The sequence below is a fragment of the Heterocephalus glaber genome, unplaced genomic scaffold (genome assembly GCF_053883595.1).
Source record: "Heterocephalus glaber isolate CG9 unplaced genomic scaffold, H.glaber_assembly_v1.0 deba00001569, whole genome shotgun sequence".
In the NCBI taxonomy this organism is placed as follows: Eukaryota; Metazoa; Chordata; class Mammalia; order Rodentia; family Bathyergidae; genus Heterocephalus; species Heterocephalus glaber.
Genome location: NW_028258354.1, coordinates 3,286,507 through 3,311,962, shown reverse-complemented (window position 1 = coordinate 3,311,962; position 25,456 = coordinate 3,286,507). Strand labels below are relative to the sequence as shown.

General features: G+C 37.7%; 1 protein-coding gene and 1 pseudogene across 17 annotated transcripts in view; one reads left to right on the top strand and one right to left on the bottom strand.

The window, feature by feature from the left end:
• The window catches only part of R3hdm2 (R3H domain containing 2), a 171,103-nt gene that overhangs the window by 40,355 nt on the left and 105,292 nt on the right, over positions 1-25,456 (top strand). The window lies entirely within an intron of this gene.
• On the bottom strand, positions 11,915-12,079 carry LOC147823714 (U2 spliceosomal RNA; annotated as a pseudogene).

Below are 25,456 nucleotides of genomic sequence, written 5' to 3'. Positions count from 1 at the left end.
CATCAGAAATTTTTTTTTTTTTTTTTGAGACAGGGTCTTGTTATATGGTTCAGGCTGGCCTTAAACTCACTATATATTATTCTAGGCTGGCCTCAAACTCATGGCACTCCTCCTGCCTCAGCCTCCCAAGTGCTGGGATTACAGGGGTGCACCACCACACCCAGCTCAGAATTTGATGTAGTATATACAGTAGAATTTCTTAAAGATTTATCTCTATATTTCAAAGCTAACTTTAACAATGTGAAAATCTCAATGGGGTATGGCAGTACAAGAGGGCCACTCAAATATCTGAAGAAAATACTTCTTCGGAGTTATTTTCTGGAATTAGGCCACATTTTGGTAATTGGGTAATTTTGAGCTCTGGGAATGTTCTGAGGAGCTATTCAGATTGTGTCAGTCACATCATAAAATTTTACTTCTGTTACCAGTCTGTTACTTTTGCTGATGAACCAAGGGTGGGTGTACTTTTGGTATATTAGTCAGCTATTTTTGATGGTGCCTATCATGGTCCCTTGGGAGTGGTTATTTAGTAATTATTTGTTAGATGAATGAATAATGCCTCTTCATTGAGTTACTGCCTCACTCAACTCCTTTCTTGTATGTTATCCAGGATCTTTCCTTTTTTGTACATCTCCTTTTGTCCTGTCCATCTGTTTGTCCTTCCCTCTTCTCTTCTCTCTTTCTTTCTTCCTCTTTCTTCTTCATTTCTTCTGGAGGGCAAATGAGGAAGGCAAAGAAGATGAACCATTCTGTTGTTTATGTGTAACTGATAAGAAAAAAATATTCAATGAGAAATGTTTGAAATGCTTGATTAAAATGAGATTTTGGCTTAACGTTGGATTTTATTTTTCTATTATATTTCTTTCTGGCATTTATTGCTAGTAGTGATTTGGATTTTTGCTTTGCTTCAAAGCCCTGACCTACTTTTTTTAGTGATTCTGTGTTTTACTTTTCATTTTAATTTCTCATTTCTATAATCTTTCCTCTCCCTATGAAAGTCTCAGTCTGTCTCTCTCTTTTGGAGGTACTGGGGATTGAACTCAGCACCTTCATGTTGCTCTACATACTTAGCCCTTTTTTATTTTGAGACAGAGACTTGCCAAGTTGCTAAGTTGCCCAAGCTGGGCTTGAACTGGTAATCCTCCTACCTCAGCCTCCTAGAGTGCTGGACTCATAAGCATGCACCACCACACCTGGCTTCTTTTTTTATTCCCAAATACTAGTGTTTTGTTTTGTTTGGTACCGGGGATCGAACTCGGGACCCTGCACTTTCCAGGCACGTAACCAGAACCAAATCCCCAGCCCTCTTAAATACTAGTGTTAAGTGAAGCTTCTGCTTTTCTTCCAGCCTATTGCTCTGCCATGGTTCTCGCAATGCATTTTTCCTGTAGCCCCATTTGAAATCCATGTTTTCAATTCTCAGAGTTTATTGGTCTGGATTTGTAATTCCAGATGTGTAACTGTCTTTTGAACCCTTTGATTTTGTCAAACCATAGGCACATCACATGATGTATTAAACAGAATTTTAAACAGGCATGGTATATAATCCCAGCACTCAGGAGGCTGAAGCAGGAAGATACCACACATTCAAGGCCAGCCTGGGCTACAGAGTGATTTCAAGGCCAAGTAAAACTACATAGTGAGACCTTGTCTCCCCAAAAATAAAATAAATAAATAAATAAACAAACAACTTTATCATCTTTTTTCTTCACCCGTATTACTCTTTCAGTGAGTAGAAATACTATCCACCTAGTGCTTCTCAAACTTTTTTGGTATCAGAAGTCTGTTATACTCATAAAATGATTGTGGTCTCCAGAGAGCTTTTTTTTTTTGGTACCAGAGATCGAACTCAGGTCCTTGCGCTTACGCAGCAGGCGGCAAAACCACTGAGCTAAATCCCTGGCCCTCTAGAGAGCTTTTATGTGGTTTATACCTATAAATATTAATGTACTAGAAATTAAAACAGCTGGGTGTGGTGACACATGCCTGTAATCCCAGGGCTTGGGAGGATGAGATGGGAATATATTGTGGCAATCCTCCTGCCTCAGCCTCCGAGGTGCTGACATTACAGGTATGTGCCTACATAGTGAATTTAAGGCCAGTTTATACTATGTAATAGCAAGACCCTGTCTCAAAAACCAAAACAATTCTATCCCCAGTACCAGAAAAAAAAATTAAAACAAATTTTAAAACATTTATTACTTCTTTAAAAAGGACAGTGAACATTGTTGAGGGCCTTGGTTTGATCCCTGGCTCTGCAACAAAGCAACAACAAAAAGACAACCCATTATATGATAACATAAAAGTAAATTTTTTTATTAATCCATGTTTGCAGTACATCATAAATACATTCCTTGTGGGTTGTTGGTACATGTACATGGCACATCTTAATTCTTTTACGTTCTCTCCCCTCATTCTTCTGTCCTTTTGGTTTTATGAGACAGACTCTCCCTTTGTAGCCCAGGCTGACCTTAAACTGGAGATCCTCTTGCCTTAGCCTCCCAAGTTGCTGGGATTGGTTATAGGCATGTGCTACCATATCTAGCAAAAGCACATTTTTATGAATATAACTTTTTCAAAATAGCAACAACAAAATAGTAAGAAATGGATCATTGTTTTTAATTTTTGAAAGCCATTTTTATACAATTTTTTTTTTTTTTTTTTTTTTTTTTTGGTGCCGGGGATTGAACTCAGGTCTTGCACTTGCCAGGCAGGCAGCGGCACCACTGAGCTAAATCCCCAGCCCCTTTGAAAGGCATTTTTAATGATGGGGTTAATGGAACACCATTGGGTTCTTAAATCGGCTTTTTTATTCAAATTAGTTATGTAAATTTTTTTTTGGTACTGGGGATCGAACTTGGGTCCTTGCCCTTGTGGGTCAGGTGGCGGAACCACTGAGCTAAATCCCCTGCCCAAAATTAGTTGTGATATTATGTATCATGTTACCTTTGGAAAACTAGTATAAACTTGTGAGAACATGAAAGTGAAAAGGGTAAACAAGGTCTTAATATTATATTATGAAAAAAATTTTGACAGTTTTACTATGTTGTTTAGTCAGGTCTTGAACTCCTGAGCTCAAGTGATCCTCACTCCTCAGTCTCTGGGAGTAGCTGGAACTATAAATGCACACCACCATTCCTGGCTATGAAAATGTTTTTCATCTTGCAGTATTACCAGTGGTTCCAGGCCATATTTTGTTTTGTTTTGTTTTGTGTTTTGGTACCTGGGATCGAACTTGGGGCCTTGCGCCACTAAGCTAAATCCCTGGCCCCAGGCCACAGGCCACATTTTGTGTGCTGCTTTTCTATTTAGTCTTCTTCCTCTTCCCCTTCTCTTTCTTCTCCTCTTCCCCCTTTCTTCTCTTCTTCCTCTTCTCTTCCTCCCCTTCCTCCTGTATTCCCCTCCCTTTCTCTTTCCTCCCCTCCCCTCTTCTCTTTCTTTTTTCTTTATCTTGTAGTACTGGGGATTGAGTCATGGACCTTTGCACTTAGCTACATCCCCAACTCTTTTTTAGTTTTTATTTTGAAATAGGGTCTTATAAAGTCATTAAATTGCTCAGGCAGGGCTCAAATTTGCAATCCTCCTGCCTCAGCCTTCTAGAATGCTGGGATTACAGGTGTATACTACTGTACCAGGCTTTTAGCCTACACATATTTCACATATCACTGAGGGGTTTTTTTTGGTACTGGGGATCGAACTCTGGTCCTTGCGCTTGCGCAGCAGGCGGTGAAACCACTGAGCTAAATCCCCAGCCCGTATCACTGAGTTTTAAAGATTACTTCCTTCAATCCCCAGTACCACATACACACACACACAAAAATCAACTCCTTAATGCCTCTTAGGTCAGAGACTTCTCATTCCAAAATAAGTACTCTAATCATTCTGTTTTAAATAGTTTAGGAAACTGAAGGGATTTTGTTGTTGTTTCGGGGAGGGGGGCTGCTGCTGGGGATCCAACTCAGGACCTTATGCATGCTAGGCAATTACCTTACCACTGAGCTACATCCCCAGCCCAGAAACTGAAGTTAAAAGAGATTAATTTTCCCCAAATCATCTAAATGGTAAATCTGGAACCTAGGTCCCTTTCCTCACATCTCTACTTTGCTATGAAGTACATACAAGGTGTGATTGAAAACTATAGTGAATGTTTAAATGTTTAAACATTTTACAGTAAAAGATAGTAAAGATACAGGAAAAGATACATTGCTTTTAACCTCCCCCAGTACTCCCTGCTTCAAACACACTTACTCTATCATTCTTGCTACTTTCTGAAGCATTTTTGGATGTTCTCTTGTGTGTGTTCAGTTGCATCTCGTGGCTGCCTTGCTGTCCTGAATCAATTCAGAATGTTTACTTATTGTGGCCAGTTTGACTTTGGTGAATTTGCATGGTGCCAGATCCAGTGAATAAGATAAATATGGGCACACCATCATGCTTTTATGAGCCTGCCTTTCCACTAGATGGCACTTAGCAGCATTCACCATATTTTTGATCAAACCTCATAAAAATGCTCTAAAAGAGGACTTCTAGATGTGCTTCAGAAAGTGGCAAGAATGATGGCATAAGTGTGTTCCAAGCAAGGGAGAATATTTTCTGGGGGATTGATAGCAATGTGTCTTTCACTATAATAAATTTTTAAAAATGTAAACATTCACTATATATTTTGATCATACCTCATATTTGTCCTTGACAATCAAGCTTAGGCATCCTTTCCTTTTGGAAACTTTTCCTCTGGGCTGTTAAGATGCTTGCTTCCTCTGTTTCCATCTAACCTTGTAAGCAACTCTAGACACCACTTAATATAATACATTTTAGTTTACTTGCCAGAAAACTTTATTTATTTATTTATTTAGCATTCTTTTTTTTTTGGTACCAGGGATCAAACTTGGGACCTTGCACTTGCAAAGCAGGCAGTGGAACCACTGAGCTAAATCCCCGGCCCATTTTTTGCATTCTTACCAAGGAAAATTATCTTTTTCTTAAAAATTTTTTTCTTAATTTTATTTTATTGGTACATTTTAGGTATACAATATAATAACATTCATCTTTGGAAATTTGCACCTTTACATAATCTCTCTTGGTTCTTATTTTTACCCCTTCCCTTGCCCTCCCTTCAACCCTTCCATCCCTCCCTATTTACAAAGACTTTGTTTCCATTTTTTCATTTTCTCATATTAATTCCATTCCCTTCTTTCCTTTCCTCTACCCCTCCCACTTCCCCTTCCCCTTGCCCCTTTTCTTCCTATTTCACATTATCTGTTATATCTTTTAGTCCTTATTTACACTTTGTTTTTCACACTAGAGAAACTATTCGGTATTTACATGTGTGTCCTATTTATTTCACTTAAGAGTATCACCTGAATGTGCATCCATTTAGCTATACATGTCTCTAATTTCTCATTTTTTATGGCTTCATTTTATAAAACCACATTTTCTTGATCCAGTCACCAGTTGATGGGCAATTGGGCTGCTTCCAAGTTTTAGCTATTACAAGTTGTGCTGCTATGAACATGGGTCCACATATATCACTGTGGTATGATTCTTTTTTTTTTTTTTTTTTGTACGGGGGATCGAACTCAGGAACTTGCACTTGCGAGGCAGGTGCTGGAACCACTGAGCTAATGTGGTATGATTCTTTTAATTCTTTGGGGAAGATACCCAGCAGGGGAATAGCTGGGTCAAATGGGACTTCCAGTCCTAGTTCTTTGAGGTATCTCCATACTGATTTCCACAGTGGTTGCACCAGTCTACACTCCCACCAGCAGTAGAGCAGAGTTCCTCTTTCCCCACAGCCCCGCCAGCATTTGTTGTTGGTTGATTTCATGATAGCAGCCATTCTTTCTGGAGTGAGGTGGAATCTCAGCATTGTTTTTATTTGCATCTCTCGAATGACCAGTGATGTTGAACATTTTTTCATATGTTTATTTTCCATGTCTACTTCTTTGTGTGAGAAATATCTGTTCATTTCAGATGCCCATTTTTGGATTGGGTCTTTAAATTTGGGAGGTCTGATTTTTTAAAGTTCTTTATAGATTCGAGATAGTAGACCTTTGTCTGAAGAACAACAGGTGAAGATTTTTTTCCCACATTGGGTTGTCTCTTCACACTGCTGGTGGTTTCTCTTGCTGTGCAGAAGCTTTTTAATAAGAAGAGATCCCACTTGTTGATTGTTGGTGCTAGTTCACGGGCAACTGAGGTTTTGTTCATAAAATCTTTTCCTACACCAACGTCTTCCAAGAGTTCTACCTAACCTCTGTTCCAGCCAATTCAGCATTTCTATTTTAATATTTAGATCTTTAATCCATTTCGATTTTAGTTTAGTGCGTGGTGAGAGATATAAGGTCTAGTTTTAATCTTTGAAACGTTGAAACCCAATTTTTCCAGCATCATTTATTAAAGAGACTATCTTTCCTCCAGTGAGGGTGTTTGGCTCCTTTATCGAAGATGAGGTGGCTGAGTGTGTCTGGCATTGTTTCTGCATCTTCTAATCTGTTCCGCTGGTCCTCAGGTCTGTTTCTTTGTCAGTACCATGCTGTTTTTTATCACAGCTTTGTAGTATAGTTTCAAGGGGTTGTGATACCCCCTGTCATGTCTCTGTTGCCTAGAATTGCTTTTGCTCTTCTGGGTCTCTTGGATTGTTTTCTCAAGGTCCATGAAGTACGGTGCTGGGATTTCAATTGGGATTGCATTAAATCTATATAGCAGTTTTGGAAGTATGGCCATTTTCACTCTGTTGATCTTCCTACCCAGGAGCAGGGGATGTCTTTCTAATTTCTGATATCATCTTCAATCTCTTTTCAGAGTGCTATAGTTTTCAGAGAAGAGGTCTTTGATTTCTTTTGTTAGGTTGATTCCTAGGTATTTCAGTTTTTTGGATGCTATTGTGAAAGGAATTGTTTGCCCTATTTCTCTCTCAGTGAGTCTGTTATTCGTGTAGAGGAAAGCTATTGATTTTTGTGTGTTGACCTTGTATCCAGCGACTCTACTGAATTTGGTTATTAAGTCTAGAAGATTTTGGTGGCATTCTTGGGGTCTTCTATATAGAGTATAATGTCATCTGCAAATAATGGCAGTTTGACTTCTTCATTTCCTATCTTTATTCCTTTTGTTTCTTTCTCTTGTCTAATTGCCATGGCTAATGTTTCCAAAACTATATTGAACAGGAGTGGTGATAGTGGACATCCTTGTCTTGTTCCTGATTTGAGTGTGAAGGATTTCAGTTTTTGACCATATAGTATGATACTGGCTGTTGGTTATTCATAGATAGCTTTTGTCAGATTGAGGTAGAGACCATCTATTCCAATTTTTTGTAGGGTTTTTATCATAAATGCATGTTGGATTGTCAAATGATTTTTCTGCATTTATTGAGATGATCATACATTTTTTTTTGTTTGTTCGTTTTTTTGGTACTGGGGATTGAACTCGGGTCCTTGCACTTGGGCAGCAGGTGACGAAACCACTGAGCTAAATCCCCGGCCCCTGATCATACATTTTTTGTCCTTGGCTCTATTGATATAGTATATTACATTGATTTGCATATGTTGGACCATCCCTCCATCCCTGGGATGAATCCCACTTGGTCAGGGTGTATGATCTTCTTGATGATCTTCTGCATTCTCTTTGCCAGTATCTTATTAAGGATTTTTGCATCTATGTTCATTAGTGAGATTGGCCTATAGTTCTCTTTTCCGGTTGAGTCTTTCTCTGCTTTGGGGATCAAGGTGATGCTTGCTTCCAGGAATGAATTCAGGAGTATTGCTTCCCTTTCAATTTCACTGAAGAGTTTAAAGAGTAATGGCAGTAGTTCCTCTCTAAATGTCTTGTAGAATTTAGCAGTGAAGGCATCAGGACCTGGGCTTTTCTTAGTTGATAAGTTTTTAATTACGTTTTCAATTTAATTGGTTGATATTGGGTTGTTTAGAATTTTTAGGTCCTCTTCATTCAACTTTGGTAATTCATTTGTATCTAGGAATCTGTCCATTTCTTGTGTGTTTTCCATCTTATTGGAAAGCATTATATAGGTTCTCGAAGTAGGTATTGATGATCCTCTGGATTTCTGCTGGGTCTGTTGTAATTTCACCCTTTTCATTCCTAATTGCATGGATTTGGGCCTTTTCTTTCCTTTTTCTGGTAACTTTGGCTAAGGGTTTATCAATTTTGTTTATTCTTTCGAAGAACCAACTCTTGGCTTCATTGATTTTTTTGTATTGTTCTCTTAGTCTCCACTGCATTGATTTCTGTTCTGATCTTTATAATTTCCTCCTTTCTATGGGCTGTGGGATTGTCCTGCTCTTCTTTTTCTAGAAGGTTGCGATTCAGCATCAGGTTCCTTAATTGGGCTCACTCTGTTTTCCTAATATGAGTATTCACAGCTATGAATTTTCCTCATAAGACTGCTTTCATTGTGTCCCATAGATTTCAGTATGTTGTATTGCACTGTCATTTAATTGAAGGAACTGTCTGATTTCTTCTTTAATTTCCTCTCTGACCCATTGGTTGTGCAGAAGTGTGTTGTTCAATTTCCATGTGTTTATGAAATTTTTGCAGTTTCTTTTGCTATTGATCTCCAATTTCATCACACTGTGGTCTGATAATATACAGGGGATAACTTCAGTTCCTTTGCACTTACTTAAACATGTTCTGTGAGTGAGTATGTGTTCTGTTTTTGAGAACAACCCATGTGCAGCTGAGAAGAATGTGTATTCTGATTTTGTGGGGTGGAACATTCTGTAAACATCTGTTAAGTTCATATGTTCAAGAGTTTGAGTTCTAGTATTTCATTACTTTTTGCCTAGTTGATCTGTCTGTTTGTGACAGTGGGGTATTGAGTTCCCCTACTACTATTGTGTTAGTGCTTATTTAATTTTTCACGTCCATTAATTTTGTTTTATATAGTTGGGTGTACTAGTATTCAGTGCATATATATTTATGATTGTCATCTCTTCCTGTTGGATTGTTCCCTTTACAAGGATCTGGTGTCCTTCTTTGTCTCTCTTAATCAGTGTTGGTTTGAAATCCACTTGATCTGCAAAGAGGATAGGTTCTCCTGCTTTTTTTCGGGTTCCCGTTGCATGGAGTATTGTTTTCCACCCTTTTAACTTTCAGTCTATGAGTTTCTTTTTGAATTAAGTGTGTTTCTTGTGTGCAGCATATTGCTGGATCTTGCTTCTTGACCCATTCTCCCAGTCTATTTCTTTTGACTGGTGAATTGAGACCATTAATGTTGATGGTTATAACTGATACATATTAACTTATCATTGTCATGACTTTTTCTTCTTGTTGGATTCTCCCCCTTTCCATTTAATTTCTTGTTGTGCCAGTTGGATTCATTCTGCTCTGCTTCCTGGGGTTATGATCCTCATTGTCTTTTCCTAGGATATTTTCTAAAATTTTTTCCAGTGCTGGTTTGGTATTCCTGAAGTTCCTAAGATGCTCTTTGACACGAAAGTATCTCATTTCTCCATCAATTTTGAAAGATAGTTTTGCAGGGTACATTAATCTGGGTTGGAGGCTGTTTTCCTTTAGGGCTTGGAATACATCATTCCAAGCTTTTCTTGCCTTAAGGGTTTGCGTTGAGAAGTCTGCTGTGATTCTGATGGGCTTTCCTTTGTATGTGATTTGTTTCTTTAACTGCTTGTAGAACTTTGTTCTTCTGTTGAGTTTCTGGAATCTTAACAATTATATGGCTATGTGTAGATTTTTTTTGATCAAGGCTAGTTGGAGTCCTGTATACCTTGCTTATCTCCATGTCAAGTTCTTTTCTCCTGCTTAGGAAGTTTTCTGCCATCACTTCTGTGAACAGTTTTTTCATGTCATCTGCACTCTCTCCTGTTTCTTCATTGACTCCAATCAGTCTTATGTTATTCTTCTTTGCATCATCTAGCAGCTGCTGGATTGATTTCTCATGTTCCCTTACAATTTTGAAGCAATTTTTCTTTTCCTAGTCACTAATTGCAATGTTATCTTCTATATCTGAAATTCTGTCCTCACATTGGCTCATTCTGCTGTGTAAACTTGCGATGGAGTTTTTAATCTCCTGGAAATGTTTGCATCTGTTTTATGGATTCCATCTGTTTCCTATGTTGGGATTCCATCATGTTCCTGAGCTCCTCTCTAGATTTATTAATCATGTCTTGCACTATGAGCACAATCTCTGCTGTTGTCTGAGAAATTATTTCTGATTTCATTTTTTCCATATCCTCTGTTGTTGCCAGTTCAGGGAATCCAGTTGGTTGAGTATCAGTGTTCCATCGTATTTCCCTTTGGGGTTGCTGTAGGAGATCTGGAAGTCTGGTTTTGAGACTTGTTTACGTGTCTTCTCAGTTTGAAGGGTGTATGTGTGTGTGTGTGTGTGTGCACGCACGTGCGTGCATGTGTGCTGTTGACGCCCATGCAGCTCATCTCCTCTGCACTGGGAGCCATGGTATGGTGGCCCGGAAGCCCCTTCCTCTTTCCTGGGAATGGTAGTACAGCGGCCTGGAAAGCCCATTCCTCTGTGCTGGGAGCAGTGGTATGGTGGCCCGGAAGCCCCTTCCTCTGCAGTGGGAGCGGTGGTACAGCAAACTTTATTTCTTCAACACAAGAATATTAGATTGCATCCCAGAATATTTATCACTAGAGAAAAATGCATATCATAGTCCTTAAATATCTGATATCCCTGTAGGCCAGTGATGGCAAATCTTTTAGTGCTTTCAGTGAAAATTAACAGCTTGCTGTGGTACAAGTGCTGTAGATTTGCCACTACTCCGTAGGCCTTGTTATACTACTATTAATTCTATTCTTGTATTCTCTATTCTTATGGTACTATTAATTCTAGACAAGTAGGAATACTAGTTTGGAGGCCTTTTAAAATAGATTATTTTATTAATTATTTTAGGATTTTAAAATAATGACCCTCTTGGGAGTGGTGGTGCACACCTGTAATCCCAGTACTCAGGAGGCAGAGGCAGGAGAATTTCCATAAATTCAAGGCCAGCCTGGTCTACATGTTGAGACCTTGTGTCAAAAAAACAACTAAACAAATTTGAAATAGGAAGTAAAGGTCCAAAGGGGTAGGGGTGGTGGAAGGGGAAGGGAAAAGGAAAGAAGGAAAAGGAAAAATTACGAGAAAAGGAAAAAAATGGAAACGATGTCTGTGTAAATAGGGAAGGGTGCACAGGGAATGGGGAAAAAATAAGAACCAAGATACATCATGTACAGGTACAAGCACCCAATGATAAATGTAAGCATATTGTATACCTAAAATGTACCAATAAAAGAATTTAAGGGAAAAAAAAAGAATTTAAGGAAAAAAACCCCAACTAAACAAATAAACAAAAAATAAAATAATGACCCTGATCTTGTTAAATTAGTTTAGTAAAGGCTAAATAACAATGAAAAATAACAGCTTTTTTTTTTTTGAGACAGGGTCTCATCATGTAGTTCAGGCTGGCCTTGAATTTGCAGTAATCCTCCTGTTTCAACCCCCTGAGTGCTGGGATTACAGGCAGGCACACCATTCCTAGCTAGTTAGCATTTATTTAAATGCTTTCTTTTTATTTTTTATTTTTATTTATTTATTTATTTTTTATTTAAATGCTTTCTATCCATCTAAGCAATGTTTGTATTACCTCATTTAATCTTTACAACCTCATGTGATAGTCACTACCACCTTTGTTTTCCATGTAAGACAATCAAGGCACTAAAAAATTAACTTGCCTCAAGACTACTCATCTTGTAGGTGCCACACCTAGATATCAAATCACTTAACAAATATACTCTCAGGAATTCTTTGCCCAAGATCCTATAGTTAAATTCCTTGTTAGGATAAAGTAAGAACTAGAAGTAAAATGATATGGTACAATTCTAGTGTGATTAGAAAAATGTGATTTAGTATGGATTTTAGAAAATGTGTCTGTCCGTCCCCACATCCAAGGGGGGGTACACCATTCCTGGAGGTACTGCAATACCAGGTAAATGTGTGGAGTGGACAGAGCAAGCTCCTATTCCACCTCTCAGCTCCAAAAATCCATTTAATGTATTGTTCTCAGATAGAAGATGTATCAGATATTAAACTGATGTGTTTTCTTTTTAGAGGAATTTTTAATATAAATTTTATTTTATCCCATTCACCCCCACAAGCCCCCTCCCCTCCCTGTGTACAAAAGCTTTGTTTCTGTTTTTTTCCTTCTATTTTCACTTTTTTTCTTGTCACTTCCTTACTTTCTCCCTTCCTCCTCCCTTTCCCCTTCCCATTTGAACACTTTCTTCCCATTTCCCATCATCCATTATACATCTCAGTCCTTATTTCCACATTCAGTTTCTCACACCAGAGATACAATGCGGTATTTAAACGTGTGTGTCTGATTTATTTCTCTTAAGAGTATGGTCTCAAGGGACATCCATTTAGCTATAAGTATCTGGAGCTCATCCTTCTTTATGGCAGAGTAGTACTCCATTGTATAAAAAAACCACATCTTTATCCAGTCATAAGTTGATAGGCATTTGGGCTGTTTCCAAGGTTTAGCTATTACAGGCTGTGCTGCTATAAACATGGGTGTGCATATATTGCTGTGGCATGATATTTTTTATTCTTTCAGGAAGATACCAAGAAGAGGTACAGTTGGGTCAAAAGGAACCTCTAGTTTTAGTTCTTTGAGAAATTTCCACACTGATTTCCACAGTGGTTGCACCCGTTGACACTCCCACCAGCAGTGGAAAAGGGTTCCTTTTTCCCCACAGCCCCACCAGTATTTGTTGTTGGTTAATTTCTTGATAGCAGCCATTCTTTCTGGAGTGAGATGGAATCTCAGCTTTGTTTTAATTCGCATCTCTCGAATGAACAGTGATGTTCAACATTTTTTGTATATTTATTTGCCACTTCTAACTCTTCATCTGAGAAGTCTCTTTTTATTTCAGATGCCCTTTTTGCATTGGGTCTTTGAATTTGGGGGCTTTGATTTTTTTTTTTTTTTTTAGTTCTTTATATATTCTAGATAATAGTCCTTTATCTGAAAAACTAGTAAAAAAAATTTTCCCACTCTGTGGGTTATCTCCTCACTCTGTTGGTGGTTTCCCTTGCTGTGCAAAAGCTTTTTAATAAGATGAGGTCCCAGTTGTTGATTCTTTGTAGTATTTCTCCTGCGGTCTGGATTTTGTTCATGGAGTCTTTGCCTACTCCTATGTCCTCAGGTGTTCTACCTATTTTCTCTTCCAGCAGATTTAGTGTTTCTGTTGTAATATTTAGATCTTTGATCCATTTCAATTTTAGGTTGGTGCGTGGTGAAAGATATGGGTCTAGTTTCAATCTTTGGCATGTGGAAAGTCAGTTTTCCTAGCACCATTTATTAAAGAAGCTATCCTTCTTCCAGTGAAGGTGTTTGGCTCCTTTGACAAAGATAAGGTGGCCGAGTATGTCTGGAGTTATTTCTGTATCCTCTAGTCTGTTCCATTGACCCTCAGGTTTGTTCTTTTGCCAGTACCATGCTGTTTTTATCAATGTAGCTTTGTAGTATAAAGTCAGGGATTGTGATACCCCATGCTTTCCTTTTCTTGGCCAGCATTGCCTTTGCTAGCTCTCTTCTGGTTCCAAATGAATTTTAGGATTCATTTAGGATTAATTTTGTGAGATATACTGTTGGGATTTTGATAGGGATTACATTGAATCTGTGTAACAATTTTGGAAGTATGGTCATTTTCACTATATTGGTTCTTCCTATCCAAGAACAAGGGATATCTTTCCATTTTCTGATATCCTCTTCAACCTCCTTTTTCAGAATACTGTAGTTTTCAGTGTAGAGGTGTTTTACTTCATTAGATTGATTCCTAGGTGTTTCATTTTTTTTGATGATACTATAAAAGGGGTTGTTTCTCTAATTTCTCTCCATGAATTTGTTATTTGTATACAAGAAGGGTATTGACTTTTGAGCGTTGACTTTTTTTTTTTTTTTTTTTTGGTACCGGGGATCGAACTTGGGTCCTTGCGCTTGCGCAGCAGGTGATGAAACCACTGAGCTAAATCCCCGGCCCTGAGCATTGACTTTGTATCCAGCTCTGCCACTGAATTTGGTTATCAAATCTCAAGGTCTTTTGGTGGAGTTTTTGGGGTCTTCTATGTAAAGTATCATGTCATCTGAAAATAATGATAATTTAACTTCCTCCTTTCTATCCTTATTCCTTTTATTTGTTTCTTTTGTCTAACTGCTCTGGCTAATGTTTCCAGAACTATATTGAACAAGAGAGGTGACAGTGGACATCCTTGTCTTGTTCTTGATTTTAGAATGAAAGCTTTCAGTTTTTGTCCATTTAATATGTTGTTGGCTCTTGGTTTGTTGTAGATGGCTTTTATCAGATTGGGATAAAGACTACCAATTTTCTGTAGGGTTTTTATCATGAATAGGTGTTGATTCTTGTCAGATGCTTTTTCTGGATCTATTGAGAGGATCATATAGTTTTTGTCCTTGGCTCTGTTAATATAGTGTATTACATTTATTGATTTGTGTATGTTGAACCATCCCTGCGTCCCTGGGATGAATCCAACTTGGTCAGGGTGTATAACCTTCTTGAGTATTTGCTGCCTTTTGTTTGCCAGTATCTTAAGGATTTTTGCATCTATGTTCATTAGGGAGATTGGCGTGTAATTCTCCTTTTTGGTTGGATCCTTCTCTGGTTTTGGAATCAGGGTAATGCTTGCTTCTAGGAATGAATTTGGGAGTATTGCTTGTCTTTCAATTTCATTAAAGAGTTTGAAGAGTAGCAGCATTAGGTCTTCTCTAAATTTCTTGTAGAATTCAGCAGTGAATCCATCAGGGCCAGGGCTTTTCTTTAGCAACTTTTTTTTTTTTGTTATAAATGTTATCTATTACAAAACCATTACACAGTTCTGAGTTTCCTGCCCAATTAAATCCCACTTTCCCAGTGGATAACACCAGAGTTTCACATTTTAGCTATGATTTATGAGGTTGATACCATTTTTCTTCTCCCAGTTACATTGTTTAAATTCCAGAATTATATTTTCTTTATTAGAGAAATATAACTGAGTTTTATATTTTGATGGGGTTCATTTGCCGGTTCTTTTTGTCCAACTTCCCATTCTTTTAGCATTGCAGGAGGTGTTTGATTTTGAGAATGCTGACTAGCTTCAGTAATTATACAACTCGAGGCATTTCTAGACATTTACAGCTTTGTATTTTTGGTCTAGAATAGAATGTGTTAGAGCTTGTTGGCTTTTGTGTCTTTTTCTTTTTCTTTCTTTTTTTTTAATGTTTAAGAAAACTTTGAATTCTATTCAGGAAGGATTTGTGCCATCATGTAGTCTAGTCATGGAACTTAGAGCTTTTGGGAGTTTATTTTGCCAGTGTCTGGAAATATACTTGTCCTTTGTTAATAGTATTTTGAGGTCACCAAGTGTTTTTCCTTGAGATGATATCTTTTGTTGTAGATGAGTTTCAGGATTAGACCAATATGGAGAATGCAATCTTATTAAAATAAGTCTTTGAATAGACAGTAGTTTTGAAATTTGTTTTGAAATTTGTGTAACACAGAAAGCACTTCTGCAACATATGCCTCTTGTTGATGTACTTTAAACTAAGTTATGCCCTGCAGAATATGTTGCTGAGGTATCTGTTACTAGCTGCCATTCTGTCTACCTGTGTCTTATTTGTAATGTTATATAAATCTGTTTCAGAGTATTTTATTTCTGAATCACCTACTTTTGCTGTAGTATTCTAACCTTCAGTTTGGAAATGAGCTTTTATAATAATGATAAGTGGATTGACTAAGGACATTTGAAAATCACTTTTTTGGGTGAGGGTAAGATATAGTTTATAGACTTGCTTTGAGTTCTTAGGCATTCATTAATAGGATTTACCTGTACATGGTTTAAGGCAGTTAGGAATGAAAACAGAAAGAGAAAGGTGCCTTTTTCTTAACTCTGCTCTTCTGGACTTCTTTCTGCAAGCCATCATATTTGGTGTTTAAAACCAGAATTCAGTAAAATTTGGTTTATCCTAGTAACTTTTTCTGGTGGGATTATATATGAAATTACTGAGTAGTATTAGTACCACTTTATGGACAGGTGAAGAAATTGAAGAGAGCAGAAATGTCTTTATATTGAAGACATACTCTTATTTTCTTTAGTTTCGTTTTTAAGGAAATTGCCCTAAAATTTCAGGAAGCAGCTAAGTAAAGTAGGTGTGTATAAATAACTTGTTTTCTAAAAAAAAAACCAAAAAAACCCCTTGTTTTCTGGTTATGTCAAACTTTCTTATAGTGTGTGTGTGTACCTCATACGTATGCTTATATACTGATATTGAGATATCAGATAACCACTCTGTATTTGTTTCTTGTGGCTAATGGTTTATTTAAAAAACGCTCATTAAAAAAAAAAAAAAACACTCATTGAGCCGGCCATGGTGGTGTATGCCTGTAATCCCAGCACTTAGGAGGCTGAGGCAGGATCACCCTGCGTTCAAGGCTAGCCTGAGCTCCATAGTGAGTTCAAGGTCAGGCTGAACTATCAAGACCTTATCTCAAAAAATAAAATAAAATAAAGTTATAAAACCCTTATCGTGGCAGAACTATGTATAAGCAAGGGATATAGCAGTGAAGAAACAAAAAAAAATCTAATCCCTTATACACGTTATACTTTATTCTTTTTTTCCTAAATTTTTTATTATATTAAAATAAACATGTAACATTAAATGTATTATCTTAACCATATTAAGTGTACATATAGTTCAGTGATATTAAATATATTCATGATGGTATACAACTGTCACAACCATCCATCTCCAGAATTCTAGTCTTGTAAAACTGAAACTTTGTATTCATTAAACAATAACTTCCCACTCCTCCCTTCTCCTGTACCCTTGTAATCACTATTCTACTTTCTTTCTCTAAAACTTTTGACTACTCTGCCTCATATAAGTAGAGTTATACAGTATGTCTTTTTGTGACTGGCTCATTTCACTTTACATAATGACCTCAAGGTTCATCCTTGTTGCAGCATATGTCAAAATTTCTTTCCTTGTTAAGGGTTTGTAATATTCCATTGTATGTGCATACTACATTTTGATTATTATTATTTGTTTTTTGAAACAGGGTCCTGTTATGTAGACCAGGCTGACCTTGAACTGGATATGTACCCCAGGCTAGCCTCCAACTTTGCAATCCTCCTGCGTCAGCCTTCTGAGTGCTGGGATTAAAGGCATGTGCCACCATGCCTGGCTAAGGAGATTTTAACTTATTTATAGTTCAATAAAGGGAGGCCTAGGGAGTGGTTACTTATGTAAGATCATAGAGTTTGTATGTGATGGTTTTAGGTAGGTACGGTCCTAGTAAGTTAAATCCCAGAACAGAAGCAAGAATGGAAGCCCACGTTCCATTTCTAAATATTTAATCATTGTAAATCACAATTTAAAAAATAACTATTAGGAAAAATTTGCTCTCATATCTTGAAAAATACGTTGTTTAATGATCTAGAAGGGTAGATTGGAATTTACAATTCTTGGAGTCCTCAAAGTTCTGAGACAGAATAGGATAGTGCAGAGATAACCCACAAGTCTAGTCTCCATCTATAATCCTTCCATCATTTGTCCCTTGCCTACCATTCAGGTCATGAAATGTATACAGCAGTGGTTATTGTTCATAGGAGGACAGATTTTGAAAAGAGAGCCACCGAAGATCCTGAAGTGGGCTTAGGGCTACTTTAGCAGTGAATTCTGGAGGCCAGTTAGGAGTAGAAGACAGAGGTGGGGGCTTCAGGTAGGTATGCCTCCTTGGTTCCATGGCCATCTTTCCTTGATGGATGGGCAGGTCAGAGAAGAGTCACAGCAATTCTGTCTACATAGCCAGAATAAGACCCTTTTACTACAAGCAAGAGTGGTACTGTGGAACTGACATTAGGACTCAAACCCAGGTCCACTTGACTATCTCTTGTCAATAGTGAGAAAGCCTGGAATTACAGGGTAAGGAAATGATGGCTTACTTTGTATGGGGAGGGATGGAAAACATGATCTGGCAATGTTAGATGATACCTAGAGAAGGCCTCCACATGGATCATACAAAAATGAATCAGTCTGTTTCTTCTTTGGAAATACTGTGTTTATTCTCATAATCTAGAGAATTTAAGAAATAAATTTTATGTGGTCTTTGTGAAGTTTAAATTGAATGGCACAGTTATAAGACATAGTCAATATTTCTTCTAAAGATAGATGAGGCCAAGTATAGTGGCTCAGGCCTGTAATCCCAGCACTCGGGAGGCTGAGGCAGGAGGATCACCGAGAGTTTGAGGCCAGCCTGGGCTACATAGTAAGCTCAAAGCAAGCCTGAACTACATGATGAGAGCCTGTCTCAAATAAGAAGGGAGAGAGAAACAGAGATAGTGACAGAGACAGAGAGAAAGGAAGGTGGATGGGTGGGTGGGTGAGGCATAGTCTGCTTATGTATTTCCTTGTATTGAATGAGAATTTCTTTAGTATCATTTGTTTTGCCTAGTTAGGATAAAGTAATACATAAAAAGATGAGATTATGGTTTCTTCTATATTTTATATTATACTTTTATTTTATTCTATTTTTTGGTACTGAGGATTGAACTCCGGACCTTGTGCTTGTGAGGCAGGCGGCAGAATCATTGAGCTAAATCTCCTGCCCCTTATATTATACTTTTATAAGCAGATTAGTCATTAAGAGTTATCTTAAAGCTAGGTGTGATGGTGCACACCTGTCATCCCAGCACTCCAAAGGCTGAGGAAGTAAGATCACTAAGAGTTTGAGGCCAGTTTGGGCTATATAGTTAGGTCAAGGCCAGCCTAAATTGTACAGTGAGACCCTGTCTCAAAAAACAAAAACAAAGGAGCTATTTTAAATGGTCTTAAAATTTTTAGTTGCTCTCATGCTTATGAAAAGAGAGTGATACATATTTTGATGGCATTGGGAAATTAAAATACAAAATGCTATTTCTTCATCATACACATTGTTGAATCATTCTTATAGTCCTCAATATACATGTTTTAAGATTGATTGTTCAGCTACAGTATTCATCAGACTCTGTACTTGAAACTTTTTGTTGTTGGTGTTGTTATACTGGGAATTGAACCCCTGTGCTCTACATAGTACTGGGCAAGTACTGTGCCACTGATGTATAGTCTCAGCCCTTTTTATTTTTTATTTTGAAACAGAATCTCATTAAGTTGCCTAGGCTGGAAAACATTACATGTGATCTTCCTGCCTCAGCCTCCCTCTTGAAATGTTCTTGAATAGGTTGAAACCTCTACAGTCCACATGCATCCAGGACTTTGGACTATCTTCATCTAATTATAAATTCATCAGTTCTGTAGAGTTGGAAATTAATTTAAATCTGGGATGACCATAAGCATACCTTTCATACTGCCTTTTTGTATTGATGAATGAGAATCTTATGTTTGCATGTGTTGCATTGTAAGATGCTAAAAGTGGAAAAATTAATAGAAAAATCTTGAGCACTATGTCTTTTAGTACTAGAGACATAATTACCCCATAAAAGGCCAAATTTATGTTAGACCTAGAAGTTGGTGATATGAAAAATAGAATTTTTAAATTTTTGTTTATTTATTTTTTGAGACAAAGTCTCACTATTTAGTTCAGACTAGCCTTGAACTCATATCTAGTCCAGGCTGGTCTTGAACTGCCAGCAGTTCTCTTGCCTCAGCCTCTCAAGTTCTGATTTACAGGTGTGCACCACCACACCTGACTAGAACATAGAATTTTAACCCTCTTCTCATTGCTTTTTCTTAAAAATTATCTTCCCTATGTTTGGTTTCTCCTTTTTCTGTAATAACTATTGTTGTTAAGTGTACTATTGTTTTTTAGCTCTTTTGTTTCAGATTTTCCAAGTTCCTGGAAAAAAATTATTTTAGGTACATGAAAATTCTGGAGTTTGTTTTGTACCACAATTACAGCAACCTCCTTTATTGCAAAGGGCTTAAAAATTTGTTCACATAAAACCATTTTCTCTGTGATTCCTGATTCCTCCACCTAGGCTTTCTAGCCTTTGGTCTATTTTTAAATCCTGCTGCTGTGCTCTGTATTACAGCAGTTCTTTTCCTGAATTATTTATCATTGTTTGAAGCTGAATGGAGAAGCTTTTTTCCGCCATTGCTCATTAGAACCCACGTGTTTGTCTTCAATTTGGTTGACAGATTTGGTTCATGTTAAACCCCAGTGGCCTGTCCTGGGAAGGCAGTGTGGGAACAGGCCACAATCTGTAATATACTATAAAATAATTCAGACTTCTTATTGTTTTGTTTCAGGACAGAGAGAAGCTATGCCTTCCTTGTTCTTCCTTTAGACTGGGCGAAGGGATTGTGTTATGCTGGCTTTTCTAATGACATTTATTTTTGTTTTTGTAGTTGTTACATTGACGTTGCCTATTTAGGAGAGATGAAATCCCTATGAAAAGCACATTAAATCAAGATTCCTTTTAGTTACAAATATGACCTGGATGTTTGCAGGCACTTTGAATTTCCTGGTTTTGGATTATGGGCTGTGGAGGATTGGTTTATTTTGTTTGAGGGTATATTTTTTCTCATTACTTATTCTCTCATCTTAGGCTTAGAAGAAAGATGGCAACCTAAGAGCAGTGCAATTATTTTGAACGGTATTTCTTCCCATTTCTGTTTTGCAATGCAGCAGAACCAGTGTTCCTTATGTCCTAATTCTGTTTTTCCTGCATCATATTTCATGAAAAATATTTATTTCCTCAATGTTACTATTTTATTCTCTTTAATATATGAGCACTACCACTTGTGTACTCTTTACTTCTTCAAACAATTAACCCTTTCCTCTGACTGTAGGCGAAAGGGATACCTGTGAGTCATTTGGACACGGAAGAGAGTAAAACCTTGTTTTCCCGCCCTGCTGTGTTGGCCATCCCTGAGTTTGGATGTCTTGTGTTTTAAGTAATAGTATTGGAGTGGTAGTGGTCTTTGTTTTGTGAACCACAATAAGCCTTTTGGGGTTCTCTTGCTGCCTCTGGTCAGTTCTTCTGGTCCAGAAACTGGTATCTCACTGCTCAGTGATTCTTGTTATTATCATTACCTTACCCTCTGATAGTGACTCTCAGATGTACAAATCCTATGTTTCTCAGCAAGACTTTAGGACAACCTCACTCACTATTTTCCTCACATTAACCCATCTCTTTGGACTGCCAGGCAAGTTAGACTAAATTTACTGTTTTTCCTTTGTGTTTTTTTTTTTTCCCTTTCAAAATTATTTTGACCTTCCCTTTTTGAGTATATTTCTTTGACTCCTTGAAAAACTGTTGAAAATTGCATTCTTCAGAAACTTTCAGTGATTCAGGCTTCCCAGCTTTTATTTGTATGTACTCTTATTTTTTGTATTTATTGATCCTTCTGTTTTTGAAGGTATATGTGTTTTAAAGCATAATCCTTGTACTCAACGAGTTACAATTTTGCTAGGTGTGATCACATACAAATAAAAGCTGGGAAGCCTGAATTATGGGAAGTTTCTGAAAGGATGTAATTTTGGCTGGGGGTGGTGGCACGTGCTTGTAATACCAGCACTCAGGAGGCTGAAGCAATTGCCATGAGTTGGAGCCCAGCGTGGGCCACATAGTGAGACCGTGTCTCAAAAAGGAAATGGAAAAAAAAAAAAGATGTAATTTTCAACTGGACTTTTCAAGGTGTCAAAGAAATATATTCACAAAGGAAAAGTCAAGATAATTTTGGAAGGGAGCAAAAACAAAAGGATGTGCCACCATACATGGGTAAATTTCACATATATTTTTAAACTCCAGATTTTGATTGTAAGAGCAAAAACAAGGACGTTTTTTATGAAGTTTTTTGAATTGTTCCTGTTGCTCTCAGCAGTTGGTCTCACCATGATAGTCAGGCACCTACCTCACTTGCAGATTCAGTGGATAGTATAGGATCAATGTAAGGATAGGTATTGGGGATTCTTTATTTTGTGTCTTTTAGAATGGTAAGAATATTGACTTTATACTTGAGATTTTTTTTTTATACTAAAGATTGAATATACAAAATAAGACATGCTAGGTTTCTGAAATAGCCATCCAGATTTTCTCTGCATAATATAGCACATATTTAGTACTGACATGTTAGAAGGATGGGTTACTTGAGCTAAAACCTATGCTTGCTGGCCCAGTGATATAGTTTTATGTCTTTTTAATAAAATTGAGTTTACATCAGTTTATGGTGAAAGTCTTTTAGGTGACTTTCAGCACCAGTACAGTATCACATATTATCTGCAAGGCTGTTAACCTCATTTTTCCAATCTCCCATGATACTGCCTGAGAGTTGGGTTTGCTTTATAGATCTTAATTCAGATCTAGAGTTCCTGGCCTTTAAAGAAGTGAAGATATGTTTCCTTTTCCTAACATTTTGTGATCATTTGATGATGTTCAGGTGCTGGGGTAGGTATAGCGAGGAAAATGGGAAATTAGGGTAGGCAACAACAAAGTTCCTGAATGAAGGCTAGGAAGAGATCTACTTCAGATTAATTATTTGCTTAATACTTCTGTATTGGAATTAGATGATTATAAATTAGTATCCTGGCCACTTTTGGTACCTTCTTCCCTCCACTCTGGCCATGTCAGGTAAATCCTCAGTTGTGACACAACTGACTATAGAAAGTTAGGAAATACTAGTCTCTAATTCCACTCTGACTTTTAGGTCTAACTGGAGAGTTTGGGGGTCCCCAAAACTATACTCATGTTCCATAATTCACCAGAAGGACTCACAGAACTAATATTATTTTTATTTACTATTATTTATTACAGCAGAAGAATACACATTAAAATCAACTAAGGGAAGAGACATATTGGTGGAGTTCTGGAGGGTTCCTGATGCTGAGCTTCCAGTTTTCATCTCTCATAAGATTCACAGGGAGTGACTCCTGTTAGTCATGTACAGTAATACACGTGGAATATTGCCTCAAGGAGTTTACCTGAGTCTTGGTATCCAGAGTTTTTATTGGGGCTCCATTATGTAGATATGGTTGACTACCCAAATAGCTGACCTCAGTTTCCAGTCCTTCCCGAGGTCAGGACTGTGGTTCCCAAAGAACCCACTGTAAATCACGTTGTTAGACTGTCCAGCATGGCTCAAGGTCCCCAGTAAATAGACTCTTACCAAGAGGACATTGCAGGAGTCTTTAAGATTATTCCCTAGGAGCTGAGGGCAGCCTACAGGTCTAGCTGATGGCTAGACCTGTCTTTGGGCAAGGTTAAATTTCTTACTAGATTGTGCTAGTTGAATTTTCAGTCCCAATGAAGAGGAAGGGGAAGGGAATTAGTTTAAATTTGTTTTGAACTGTGCAAATATTTTTTATACTCAAAAAGTTAAATCTGGCTGTCTGGCTGTCTGGCTGTCTATCCATCCATCCATCTATCCATCCATTCAAATTGATGAACCTCCTAGGCAGCTCAGAGAACCAAACACAGACCTCAACCCTGGTTTAAGAGAATCCTATCCCTCCCCTTCCCCCCTCCCCTTCCCTCCCCTCCCCTTCCCCCTCCCCTTCCCTCCCCTCCCCTTCTCCCTCCCCTCCCCTCCCCTCCCCTTCCCTTCCCTCCTCACCCTCCCTCTCTTTCTTTCTTGTTGAATTCTTAAAGATTGCCAACATATATAAACTTGTAATGATAATAGCAAAAAAAGTTTCAAAAGAAACAAATCACTGGTTACTATGAACAAGCATCAGCAGAAACAACTGATTCAGACTCACAGAAACTTTAGGTATTAGAATTATTTTCTTTGTGGTACTGGGGTTAGTTAAATTGGCAGTGATCTCTATAAATCTGGCCAGAAATCACTTTAGATTTTCTTGGGTAAATTAAGTAGTCTGTAGTAAGTAGTGTACTGGGTACAGGTGGTCCAAAGTGAGATAAAAAGCTAAAATAAAATGCTAAATTTTAAAAAGGAAAAAAAAAATCTAGGGCAGTGATGGCGAGGCGAACCTTTTAGAGCTTTCAATGATAACACACAGCCTGCTACGGCACACATACCATAGGTTGGCCACCACTGATCTAGGGCCTTACGCATGTTAAGCATGAGCTCTACCACTGATGTACGTCTCCCAGACATAGGTACTGAATTAGTAAATACCAAAATAGAGCAGTAGTCTCCCTGAATTGAAGAGACAGAGATTTTGGGGGAAGTCAAAGCATCTAGAGTTTGTAGGGCAGAATACAGATGATTCTCAACTTTTGATAAGGTTCTATCCTAATAAACCATCATAAATGGAAAATATGCAATTCATTGTAAAAAAAAATGCATTCAGTATACCTAATGTACAGACACTATAGTGACAAAGTACACTGTATATTGGTTGTTTACTCTGTGATTGCATGGTTGATTGGGAGTTGTGGTTCACTGCCACTGCTCAGGACAGCATAAGAATATTGTACTTTATATCAGTAGTCTGGGAAAAAGATCAAATTTCAAAATATGAAGGATAATTTCTATAGGATATATATTTTTTTCACTCATCGTAAAGTTGAAAAATTATGTCAAATTATTGTATTTGGGAGGAGAGAGCTTCATATTCAAAAGCATACTACAGAGGGAGAAAGGAAGGGACAAGAAAAAAAGTGAAAATAGAAGGAAAAAATGGAAACAAAGCTTTTGTACGTAAGGAGGGGAGGGGGACATGCAGGAGGGAATGGGATAAAATAAAATAAAATTTATCGAAAGAGGACTGCAGAGGGTTCCCCTAAACCTGTGCTGTCTAATAGAGTAGTCTTTAGCCAAATGTGACATTTAAATAAAAATTGAGTTCTTTAGTCACCATATTTCAGATATTTAGTACCCACAATTGCATTATCACAGAAAATTCTTTTGGGCTTAGATTCTTTAGCTTTGTGACTTCAGTTCATGAGTGTGCAGAAACTACTCAAGGCAAGAGAAGGACTATTGGAAAGAATTGCTTGGAACAACTCATGGACTACAGGACCACTAGTATTTTGTGTTTCTGCTAGCCAGACTAGAAACACTTTCTCACACATGGTAGATTTGAGTAGTCTTTAGAATGGGATTGTCTCAGCAGTACTGAATCTGAGCTAATGTAAAGGCTGGAGTAGCCTAACATAGCATGAAAGTGAGCCTCAGAAGGATCAGATTGTTTCTAATTCACCGAGTCCCAAAATTAAAGGAATATTTTTAAACTCCAGCAACTAGCTGAATGTGTAGCATGGACCTATAGTACCAGCCACTGTGGAAGCCAAGTCAAGAGGATGGAGAATCATTTGAGACCAAGAGATTTTTGTTTTTGTCTTGCTGGGAATTGCATACTAATCATGTGCTCTACCACTGAGCGACATCCCTGCCTTCCAACTAAGGAGTTTGAAACCAGCCTGGGAAACATAGAAAGACCTATCTCAAAAAATAAAAACAGGGCCGGGGATTTAGCTCAGTGGTTCCGCCGCCTGCCACACAAGCACAAGGATCTGTCTTTGATCCCCGGT